At 47.8% G+C, this 12,809-nt stretch overlaps 1 protein-coding gene across 2 annotated transcripts in view; it reads left to right on the forward strand.

The window, feature by feature from the left end:
* Window positions 1–12,809, forward strand: part of LOC119452904 (caskin-2) — a 341,285-nt gene that overhangs the window by 173,724 nt on the left and 154,752 nt on the right. The window lies entirely within an intron of this gene.

Consider the following 12,809-nt stretch of genomic DNA (forward strand, 5'->3'; position numbering starts at 1 on the left):
TGGTGAAGCCGAAATTCGATAAGTGGGCTGACTAGTCTAACGATATTTGGTCGGAACTGATATCTAAGGGTAAATTAAAAGGAGAGCATCTTGAAGCGGAATTAAAGAGCTCGAGAAAGTAGAACTGGAATACACGCAACTTAACACGAGCGATGTATATCAACTCACGAAGGCAAGAACACGACCGCGGCAAGTCAGTCAGACGGGAAGGTTCACACAAAGTGGAGTTGTAGAAAAAAACACGAGGAAAAAACGCCAGTTATAAGAGAAATAAACTGCAAAAGGGCGCGACACTGGGCATTGCATCTGCGCGACAAACGAGGACTCATACACCCAACATGCAGCGCTGTCAACACGAGCGCTTCAGCTTCTACTGCAAGCCGCAATACCAAAGAGCCCTGTGTCGTACCCTTTTGCAAAGGCGAGGGCCATCTTTTTTGTTTTTTTAGTATTAATTTGTTCGTGCGGTACCGTCCCGGGTTTTGTTGCGCAGCAGCTTTGGCGCTGTTCCGTCTGTGCTGTCGATGTCCTTACCGCTTGTGAGCTGGTTCTCTCTCGCAACACTCCAGAGCGCACGGAGCTCTCGTTAGAAAGGTGTCGTCCGTTTCCCGACTCTTCTTTTTTTCTTTCACTGCGGAGCTGTGTATATGTCTACCCTAGCTCTCAGTGTGGGGACACTCCTGCAGAGAGTGTAATGTTTCCGTAATCTCGGTAATTACGCACTGCACCGACAAGAGCGTCGCATATGATAGTCTTATTATTATTTATTATTATTATTTATTATTATTTTCCTTTTTATTATTATTAAAGAACGCAGTGCTTCGTTGGGGAGAGCGGCTGTTTTTACGTGGTAAGCGAAACATTTATTTTATTGATTATTCATACTCAGGGTGTTACGGCGTGTTAGCGTGGTGACTCGTGCTCATTCCCGATCGTTTTCGTTTCCTGTGCACTATGCACAGGTGTAGTACAGTTAAGGGGCGTGGACCAAAACACTGTTGTAGCCTGTGCATTTCTTCGAAACGTGTGAAGCGAGGTAAAACATTGCTTCGCTAAAATTTATTTTTAACACTGTAATGGTTTCTCTCAAGGCAATAATCACGTTTTACCTGTACTTAGAAACACTTTGCTCGACACCGACTGTTAAAGTCAACAGTGGACTATATATTATTATTATATTAGTCATACTCAGGCGTGTTAACTGCGTTTTCGTTTCCCGCTATGCAGCCGGGCGTGGACACAGTGTCTTAATGAAAAACAGTCGACACCGTCTCGCTCGTGTTAGATGCTCCACCGACGGTGACATTGGCAAATTCGCTTACTGGGCGTGCTCGCGGGAAGGCCTACAATTATTGTCTTCTCCATCGTGGCGCGGGAGCACCTCTCTGACTGTTCCGTCTGTGCTGTCGATGTTCTTACCGCTTGTGAGCTGGTTCTCTCTCGCAACACTTCAGAGCGCACGGAGCTCTCGTTGGAAAGGTGTCGTCCGTTTCCCGACTCTTTTTTTTTTTGACTGCGGAGCTGTGTATATGTCTACCCTCCCATACATTTTTCGATCTCCGCGCCTTAAAACTCCCGCGCCCTCTATGAGGAGGCAAGGCAAACCAATAAGGCATGTGCTGACACCTCGCGTAGCAAGCGGAAAGCTAAGAAACCACCAATACATAGTTTCATAGGAAAATTTCCAGGTGTCCTTAGCTGTCGCCTAAGAGACGCGAAGGCGGAAGCCTTGTAAAGCCTACTGTAATTCACCTAATCCTTCTTAATCCTGCGCGTTTAGTGTGTGTTCCTCAGGTGTATAGTGTTCCTCATTGCTCGCACCTTCGAGAACTGATGTGGCACGTTTCTGCCCGCAACTCGCGTTGATCCCCGCAGAGGGCGCGTGGAGGCTCGCGCCCTCCTTTGAGCTGTCACCGCGGCGCTCATCACTGTCTGTTCATCAACCGAGGGCCCGACTTACCGGCCTCGAGGGAGAGAGAGAGAGGAGGGAGATGTAAAGAGCGAAGGGAACAACCGCCTCCGTCTGCTTCGTTCTGCTACTCTCTTCCACTGCCGAACATCACGAAGACCGAGAGCAGCGTTGACGTCCGTCACGGTTGGTTTGCGAGCTGCACAGCACGGTCTCTTTCTTTCCACGTGCGATAGATGAGGTTTGAGCGGTGGTTGTTGCACTAGGGGTAGGGGGAGGGCTCTTTTCTTTTAACCGCCCTCGACGTTTGTCGGCCGCCGCCGAAGGCGCCGTGCGTGATGGACGACGAGTTTGCGGTACGGGAAGGACGAGCGACGCCATCTTGGAGGCGTACGCCGCGGCTACCCGATTGAAGAGGGGAATCCAAATCGAAGATGCCCGCGCCGCACGCCCGAGAGGCTTTTGACCCTTGACTCCGGCGACCCGCCTCGTTCTGTGCTTTTTCGAAGTCCCTTCTTTCGTCTCTCTGCATCGTTACATGTCGGGCAAGTGGGGCGTTGCTTGCCCTTCAGAAACACGTTTTGACGTTCTGTTGACACTAGTTTTCAGTGTGGTCTCTCTTGAGAGGTTACGTTGTATTTCAACGCAGGGCCTTTGTAACAGCCCATTCCATGCCCTATATATCTGAAGCTAGAAGGGTGTATTCATAGATGCTGACACTCATTGCCTAGGCAGAGGCCTTTCAATGCCGGGAGGTTAGCCCGTCGGTGTATTAACTTCGTCGCTCTATAACGTTTTCATGGGCTTAATATAGCTCCGCAATCGCGCTTTCGTTAGTGTGTTGTTAGGGGTCACTGTATGGCCCTCGGGCTTTGGATACAGGTCTACGAACTTGTCCACTGGCATTTCCACATATTAAGGTTCGTGAACGCTATTCAGCGCGCCTAACGGGAATACGCTTGAGGCACGCTTCTATTATTATTATTATTATTATTATTATTATTATTATTATTATTATTATTATTATTATTATTATTATTATTTTGCTGTAATGCCTGTGTTGCAGTGCAGCTACAAGATTAGTAAGCAGGCACGCACGGCTCAGTGGCAGTATGGCTACAGTGTGTGCGGAGACCTAGCTTCGTAAGCAGTGACAGCTTCACAGGTGTCTTCGGGCGATGGAAATTAAATCACTGTATCCGACCGTTCCACATCATCCTCAGTAAGAATACTAAAAGAATGCTGGACCATGCTCCTGTTAGCACTTCGTAGCTGTCCCAGCATTCCAATCCAACAGCGTATGACGAATCCAGACTCCGCGCGTGAGTCAATATTTCATAATACCCGAAGTATAGCGGCGAAGAAGTGGAGAAGGGGTGCTGCAGCAGCGCATGCGCTTTGGAGCTGTGTAACGTCAGCCGCATCTTCACTGGTCGGAAAATTTTCGCGCGAATATGTTACGCATATAGCTTTGCGGGAAGGACGGAAACCGGCGATGCACATCGTTGTTGCATTAAGCCGCGTGTTTCAATACGCAAATCAATTTACTGCCTGTATCATTCTCACGCTGGTCGAACAGCGATATTTGCAGTTCAACCAACATGAGAATGCCGGAGCCCGTTGTCGAATGACAGTTGCGTTGTTGGCTTTGTTTCCCTTCAGCAACAACTGTCGTCATTCTAACGCGCGCGTTTCCTTTCTATAACGCGATGTGTCAGAGTAGCGTCGTTTTCTGGGCTTCACTTCGACATTTGTATTTATATTCTTCTTTTTATTAATATAATTTCGCAAAAAAAAACATGCAAACGTCACACAAGGAGAGGGAGCGCTGAGCCCAAACAAACACACAAAAACAAGCACACAAACACAAAAATACATACACACGAACACAAACACACAAACAAATAAAACAGTGTTTCGCCGTGATCATTGCGACGTTGATGCGAGCGCGCGCAAATTCAAGGCCCGTCACATCGACGCGTCGTGCTGGCGGATGTCATGCCGCGCTCCGCCGCGCACCGCGAAGCCGCGACCTTTGGATGAGCGGGTTGAAAGGGGCCGAGGAAATCTGGCTGGCGCTGGTTGTGAGCTGTTGTACGGGACGCCGTCGTCACCTCGCTCGTCGTCGTCATTGTCTCGCGACTAAACGCGAGTCGCGCTTTCGCGCCTCCCGTCCTGTGTGTCCGTGACTCAGGAGGCCGTGATTTCCGCTCGCGAGAGCTTTATTACCTGCCTGTGTGCGCAGTTGGGTTCGCCTTTCCATCTGACGTCGTGCGCGAGTCGTTGCTGCGTGCCCCGATGTCTGGGAGCCCTTGTGGACAGCTTTAATGCTATGGCGTTGGGGGCCCCGTGTCGCAGGAAATACGGCGTCGGTGTCAGTGTCGACGTCGGCGTGCGCGGCTGAGAAAATCATCCGGAACTACCCCGACCACGCAGGCCCTCCGCGTGGCGCAGAGGCGTTAGTAAATTAATTGAATTTCTCGAAGTAATATCCGTCAGGGAAATCGTAAAGTACGACTTAACTACAACCTACAGACATGATGGCGTCGGATTGTAATTTTAATGTACGAGAAAACATAATTCTGTTGCGAGGAAACTAAAACACAAACCCCTTTTGCAGCATTTCTACCATTCATACAGCGGCGCGCCCGGATAAGTTACTTGCAAAAACACCATCCAGATGGCGCTCGCCTCCTCGGCAGCGTAAAACGGCAACGGCGCGCAGAGGCGAAGGTGCAGAAAAAAAGCTCCAGTTGCCGGGAAGCCTGATACGCAGCCAGGTATCTTTGCATGCTATCGCGTTCCACTCTTAAAGGCGAAGCGCTTCTTAAGCGTCTTCCAAATTTTTTTTTCTCACGCGGCGTGCTTGCGACTTGCCTCAGGGCGCTTTCGTGAAAGGTTCAGCGCGAAGTGGTGGACACCGTATGAGAATTTTCTACAAAACTCACTAGCTAGGGAACCCTGACACTAGTGGGTCTATAGGGGAATTGAAAGTTTCGCTGTTAAGCCAGCGTGAGAATGTTGGGCAGTAAATAGATTTGCCTAAACTCAATCCCTCGGGCTTCAAACGGCTCTGGGACTTGGTACATTGATCATACTCAACAAGATATTGCGTCATAAATGCGAAAATTCGCATTGATTATGCATGTACCCTGCAATTTATTGCCTTCATGCCTTTAGAAGAAAACAAAAGAAAGAAGGAATAAAAAAAAAACGAAAGCGCTTTCTTGGAGGTTTACAAGGAGAAGGTGTAATAAATAACATACAAGCAGCAATATTAGAAAAAAAAAACAATGTGTACTATCCGTCATTCCCGCGCAAACTATATGGTAAACACGTGGTCCTTCAAAGACTATGATCATTCGGATGACACGTTCTAAAGATGGCTGTTGGGCCCCTTGGAAACTTGTTGGCAAACTTGCTGGAACCTGTTGTAAGCTGCTTGCTTGATGTCTTGTTGACGTTCGCGTTGCGCATCTGCACATTCGCGTACTGAAGTATAGGCGAATCTGGCAGTGCGGACGGCCTGAACTACACGGCCACATCGTACGGTACGGACGCGGCCATTAGCTTTGTGACGTATGGCAGCGCGAGGAGAGAGCGGGAAACATAGTTTTCGACGTGACACGACCTGTTGTCATTGGTTGATTGATTGATAGATTGAGTGTGACATTGGAAATGTTGCTGAGAAACGTGTCGCCGCGGCCTCTCTGTACAGTAATTATCCGTTGAAAAATGAAAGGATGACATCAGGTGAAGGGAATTCCGGCAGTAATAAAGCAGTTTACTTCTGGACAGGGCGAGCTTATTATAATGATAGTATTAACAATTTTAAAAATCCATTTATCTAGTCGAACCCGGATATATCGAATCTGAAGGGGATAACAAAAAAGTTCGACATAAAGGCAATTAGATATATCAAATAAAACTTTTATACAAACATATTCAAGGGGATTTTACTGCTGTTCGTTAAACACAGTAATTCGTTATATGTGGGTTTGATATATCCGGGTTTGACTGTATATCTAACGATAAGGAATCGAGACATGCGCATGTTCCACAATGTCTGCAGTATAGGACACAAATATGTCCACCGTCATCGAAGGAATGAGTCCCGTAGCATAAATGGGTGCAGCGACTTCCTTACAATAACAAAAAAGGTGGTTGCAGGATACGTCTGCTTTAGCGATGGCCGCGCTGGAATCGTAAAAGTCGAACTCTGTCAAAGTACCCTATATAGTGTAGTATAGTTGCGCGGCAGTATGGGGGTGTGTTATCTGCTCTAGCTTGTTATTCAAAGTCCGATGCTCTGACGATGCATGGCGCGCTGACTTTCTCCGTAATTATACCGGACGGAACCATACGGGACGCCGGAGGGATTGCGTCATACACGGCGCTAACAGCGCACTATCGAATACGCCGCGTGATCGAAGGAAAAGGCTCACCCGCCGCACCGGAAGCCTGCGCTTCTTTTTTTACCGCAACTAACGACTCCCTTTTGTGATGGCTGCATGCAGAGGCGTCGCGGTTACTCGCTGTCGAGTACCAGTTATGTTCGAGGCTAAAATAGAGCGACGCGTTGTGGGCACGTTGCGCTGTCTTTTTATTTCTGTTATTTTTACTCGCCTCAAGATAACGAATGTCCTTGTACAGCGTAATTGAGAGCGTTCTGACTTTGTGGTTTTATTTGTTTCGCTTTACTTTTCGTTTTTTCATTGAAATGAAAATAAAAAGAGATGTAGTCACCCTATAATGGCGACGGCTACTCCTTTTCGCATAGCAGCAGCAACAATGTATATTTTAAAAAGTGTAGGTTGTGAGAAAATGAAAAGAAACAATTAACGTCACATGGCCAGAAATCCACAGCACACAGTCCTATATACCCACAAACGTATGAACATAAAAGGCAAAGGCAAGTCACACGACAATGAGTTTGTTAACAAAGTTACAAACCCCTTAACTACTTTCATTTCTTTTGCATTCCTTTGCTTTTGCATATATTTTCCAAAAACGAAATTTATAGCAGACGAAATAAATGGCTAAATGTCAATTTTTGCAATTCACGCCAAGAATGACCCGCGGCGCCGATGACGTGAGTTGGACGTCATCGTTGTTTTGCCTCAACTTTCCTCCGCATCACTCGCTTTTAAGCTGTTTGAGTCTTATCTTTCGAACAAGATGTAATTTCCCGTTTATTGATAATCGATTATCTAGGCCCCAATGGATGTCCTCGAAATTCGTGACGTCACAAGAATCTGATGCGCGTACTTCAGTGTGGCGTCGCTGCCTGCCTTCCGTTCTTGCGTCCTGACGACTTCCCATGCCTCGGGCAACCAGAGGCGATTCAACTGTTTGCAATTCTTCATCTACGAGTGGTGGATTCACTTGAAGCGTTCGTACAATTTCGCGTCCTTTAAAGTATAGTGCTATTTCATTTACTGCATAGTGCTAAGGAGCACAGATCACATGTTTTAAAACGCGTAGAAACTCTACCACACATGCTTGATGCAGGTAGATGGGTGACACCTACATCAAGTACGAAGGTTGGCAAGCACTTCAAGATACCAGGTGTTCGAGCGAGCGCATTTCTCCGCAAAGTTCGGGAATTAATATCTCGAAACTGGTGCCATCCTGAGAATTCGTTCCAAGTGGATCCGCCTTGGGAACTCCACGGCTAGAATTTGTAAATTGCAACACGGGCCATAAGATAATTAGTTAGAAACCTAATTAGGGAATAATTAGCTGGTTATGCATTTCAATTTTTTTGTGGAAGTAATGTCCGCCTCTTCGAGTAGACCAGCTCATGAACTAGGATTGTGCTGTCTGCCACAGGCAACCTTTAAAAATTGTTGAATGTGTTCGCTTAAACACCCTGCATATTAAATTGATTGCCTCGAAATGCCGGAGCTGGCGTCATGGATACTATCGTGACGTGAAGGCGCAGAGCCAAATTTGTTGACGTCGGGTAGCGATAAGGTTAGGCGTGACGACGTTTGCCTTTAAAATAAATAATGATAAGAGTGATTCACACGTTTGTTCTGGCTGCGTTCTCGTTTGGCAGGCGCGGTGATCGCAGTGACAGACAGTGAGACAATTTATCATGACGTCATTGACGCTTGTTCGTTTGCTATTTGGCAGCATAGCAGACAACATGAGAGCCGGAAAGAGTCTCAAAATGACGTTGCCACGTGACCACCTTCTGCGTCATGACAGCGCGATGCAGTAGCCTCCCAGGAAACGAAAGCGAAACGTGTTTGCAGAAACAAGTATTACAGTAAATTAGTTAGGGCGCTCTTACTTTTGCCAGTACGTTTCCTAGAGTTTAGAATGTTTGTACCTTCATCAAACAAATAAGCGGCGAGTTAAAGATCGCGTCTCAGTACTCTTAAACAGTGCGCATCTCTGTCCCTGTACACGTCACGTTCTTGCACGCTCCCTTGCGATGAAACCGTAGCGTCACTTCCCGTTTTGAAAATTGGATACGGATGGACGCGAACTAATAAATGATCTCGTGGCACTCGCTGAAGTTGGAGTTGCCTCTTGTCCCCCCTCTCCCCCTTTTCCTTTATACAACGGTTTGGATAAGCCGTAGGTGATACACGAGCTGCTGAAGTTCTTAAGGAGTTTGGAAACTTCATCCCGGGGCTTTCTTTTGGGCGCGCCGAAATCTAATTACGAAACAGGCGCGGGGGTATATTGGGGAGGGATTCTTTTCCTTGAGCAGATTTCTCAATCTCCGTCGTCAATCATCCCTCTTCCGTTCATCGAAGTTATGGCTTCTTTTCCTTTAAAGGGCTGACGTGCCCCCCTCCCTCGAGACATCCCCCCCCCCCCCCCCTCTCATCTTTTGTAGTAGAAGTGCTCATTCGCATTTGTTCATTTATTTTCGGAAGGACGTTGGAGAGGCTGTGTGTGGATGTTAGCGTTATTTTTTTTATTTTTTTTATTTCAATACAACGGCCGGGAGAACAGATTCGGCGCTGTACTACTTCGAGGGGGCGGTTTAAGCCCCACTCACGGGCCCGCAATCTGCACCTGCCGTTCTGCCGAAGTGTGAGCCGCTTTAGCATATGCCACGAATGTGCCGGCATTTCAAATGCAGCCAGAGCTTAGCAGGCAGCTGTGGCTTCGTTGCGTTAACCTCACCCCAGAAAGCCCCTACGTATCTTCTTTTATACGCCAAGTTGGATACCTCAAGATTGCAATTTAAGCGCAGTAAGTTAAACTCAAAGCAAGTAGTGGCGTTTTTCATAGCCTGGGCGAAGCTTTTTAGTTCTGGATAGTTAAGAACACCGATTACTAATAAGCAATTGATATACTAATTAATTCATAGCTCATATATCATGTTATTCTTACTATTATTATTATTTGGTACTGATGTAATCACCATGTGCGGAAATAAAGGTGAACAGATTGTTTTAATTTCTCCTTCGCGTGTAATGGTGTTTTGGCGTTGTGGGGTTAAATATGCTACGGAAGATCCGTAGACATGTTCCTGCGTTGCGCGGCGCAACCTCGAGATGCCGTTTCACGTAAAACCACTGCAACACGCGTTCCACGGTCAACTTAGCTGTTGTAGGACACTTTGTCAACCAGCCGCTGCCACGTTCCTTTTCTTTTTCTTTTTGTACGGCAAAAAAAAAAAAAAAAAAAAGAGCAATAAGTGCGTCTACAACGTTGTTTGTGCGCAGGGCGACATTCACTTCCGCAGGATGTATGTACAATGACGCTGAGGTTACGTTCTTTTTTTCCTTGCCCACTCGGGCCGACCTTTTTTTCTCGTTGATGGTTCGATGCACTCGGGCTGGGAGTCTGCGTAAACCGGAAGCGCAGCTCTGGCTTTCAGCGGCTCCGTCATCTCATCTGCGCGCTCTGCGCGTCGATACTTGCGTGCAGTGTTCGGCGTTAGGCTCCGGTGTTGTGCCATGACTTGGGGACATTGGCCGGTATTTTGTAGCGATGCCTTTCCGATGCTAATGCATTTTCGCGCTTTTCGTGCTTGGTCAGTGGTCAGAGCTACGGTCCGCTCACGTTATCAACGGGATCAGCTGGCCGTGAGCGGTGGATGATAAGACTAGTTTAGAATAAAGCATAACGCATCGCTACAAAATACAGGCCATTATTATACGAGAGAACGTCGAATTGGAAGTTTATATACGTACACCACATCGCAGCTTTCGTTTCAACGTATACCGCATTTGCGTTCAGCGATGGTTTGTTTAGAAGCTGAGAATTTCGTGAACTTGACAGTTTAACAGTCGATTTCCGCAACGTTGTCGCGTCCCTTTACTTGAATTAACCAGTGTACGCGCGGCTATTTTTTTACTGTACTGTGACTGACTTTTGTATGCGGTTTGACTTTTGTAAATGGGGTTGCATGGGGAAGGTCCAGTTTCAATCAATCAATCGATCAATCAATTTCTAACATAAGTTAGGGCTCTCCAGGCGAAAAGGCCGTTACAAACCACTTGAGTGCGCCGGAGGGCCCACGTGACAGGCAGTGGTGCAGGTGCAATAAGTAAGCGTGGTGCACATACTAGTGTACAGTAGTATGCAACATTACCATGCAACCCGAGATCCTGTTCTCCACGGGTCACTTCAGTCATGGGTTACTTAACGGTGCGTGCTGATCAGCTGAACCAGCGGAAGTGCACGTGAAGATCATCATAAAAAGCATTTATTGGCCTCTATTTACAGGGTCTTTTGTGGTAACCCGTCAGGGTCTTCTTGGACGCTCTTATGCACCTTGTAGAACCTTGTAGGAACCTTATGCACCTTGTAGAAATGTTTTAGGCAGGTGCAGCTACCGATCAGCATTATCTTTCGCTTCGCGCGGTCGTGTTGTGCGTTATGTTGGACTTTTTGTCACGCTGAAGCCTACCTGAGAAAGTATACGGCCGTAATAGTATGCGTGGTATATCATATAAGCCAGTGTAATACAATGTATTTATTATGAAGTGTACTGTTACACGGTGTAGCATAACATATTCTGGCCTAGTAGAGTGGTAGTCCCATCATTGAAAAGGACTCGAGCTTTTCGCGGTTGACTCGTCTTCTGGTTTTTTGTAGCGTCCTTCGCACTGCACTTAATTTACGGATCCCATTGAAGCTCAGCTGCCGCGCGTAAAAGAACAGCTGCTCAAGTGCTCTTTGGTTGCTCGGGCAATGGCGTAAGAGAATGAAAAAGAGAAAACGGCGGTTCGGGGGGGAGGAGAGAGAGATATGCATCCCGCTCACGCTGGCACTTACCTCTCTATGACGTCAACCGACCGCGCTCTTTTCCAGAGTGTAGCCCGTTAAATGGCGCCTCTACCCTGTGCGGCGTTGATAGCACCGGGACTACTTTATTGTTTTGCAGTTACGGCAACACCCCTTACGGTGATTACTGCAGAGAGAGAGGAAAGCAAAAGCGCAAGGAAGGCACGTGAAGTGACTGCTTCAGCGACTCAATGCACGTAAATTAGTGACTTCTTGCATGCTTAAACGAGTCGTTGGCATTCGAGTGCAGAGTCGTCAAATTGTTCGGAGCAGGCAGCAACGCTTTCCGTTGCTATCAGTCGGCTTTTCTTACTCACGCGTTGCTTAATGATTAAGTGCAGCGTTGTTGACTTTGTTGTTAGTGAAACCGATTTATTATTTTATTACCGTGGCCAGGGGAAGACGTGAATTATGGTCGCTAAGACTGTGTTAATATTGAAGAGGAAGTACATCCACTTCCCAACCCAGCGAGATGAGAAGACGGAGGAATCTCTGATGTGAGCAGGAAGCGTGGACGCGGTTCTCCCAAGGCACTCTGCTGTAGACAAGCGCACGGCAATCTTCGCCTTGCGCGAATTGGGCATTGTTTCGGTTTACGACTTAGACGTGCTTTACGCACTGCTGGCACGTACGGTACTTAAGTTCGATTTACGGTCGAGCCGCACCGCCCGCCCGCTTGCCTGCGGCTCGCGTGCGGTCGTGCTAAATATTACACTTGTCGCACACTGGCGCGCAAAGTTCGGTTTACATTGCATGTGCGGACACAGTATAAACCGAAATCTGTGTGCAAGTGTTCGAAAAATTGCACACGTCGCACACTGGTGCACAAAGTTTGGTATACGCTGGGTCCGCACGTGCAGTGCGCACCAAAATTTGTGCACCAGTGGGCGACGTGTGCAGTTTTTGGCACGACCGCACGCGTGCGGCAGGCAGGCAGGCAGGCAGGTGGGCGGTGCGGCGTGCGGTGCGGCGTGCGGCTCGAGCGTAAATTGGTCTTAAATGAGCCTATAGGGTGTGTTCCAATTGTGGTCAGCATCCGAGACAGTCTACGTAGACAGCTAAGCAGACAGCCTAGACATCTTCGAGGCCATGTAATGGAATGCGTTTCGAACCGTCTGGAAGACGCTTCTGCGACGTGACGCCACCTCGCGGGGACAAGAAAAAGTTGAGAAAAGCACACATTATTTCTGTATTTTAGGCCTTTGTGCCTGCGAACCTACGAAAAACACGATGTGACCGGCATTAGGGGCGTAGGAAAGCGTGTCTACGTTTTCTTGTGCGCAGACGGCCTTCCTGTCCGCTTTCCAAGCATCCTGCTCAGCCGCCGTCTTGTTTGGACAGGAAAGGAGCCTGCATCGTTTTTGACTTCGATACTGTCTTCGCGAGGCTGTCTACTTTGACGTCTTCGAGAGAATTGGAACGAGACTTAAGATGGCCGCTGTCCGCTTAGCCTTCCACTTAGCCTACTTAGCCGTCTACAGCGAGTATTGGAAAACTGCCTTTACTGTAGACGCTTTGCGGTTGACATCAGCGTGATCGGACGCAGTCTCAATTCTTTCGAGACTGCGCGTCGGGGTGTTGTATCTGGCCGCGGTCCTGTCGAGTGCGTGGTGCCGTCGACCTTGGCAGTCGAGAGGACGCG

This window comes from Dermacentor silvarum, chromosome 5, assembly GCF_013339745.2.
Source record: "Dermacentor silvarum isolate Dsil-2018 chromosome 5, BIME_Dsil_1.4, whole genome shotgun sequence".
In the NCBI taxonomy this organism is placed as follows: domain Eukaryota; kingdom Metazoa; phylum Arthropoda; class Arachnida; order Ixodida; family Ixodidae; genus Dermacentor; species Dermacentor silvarum.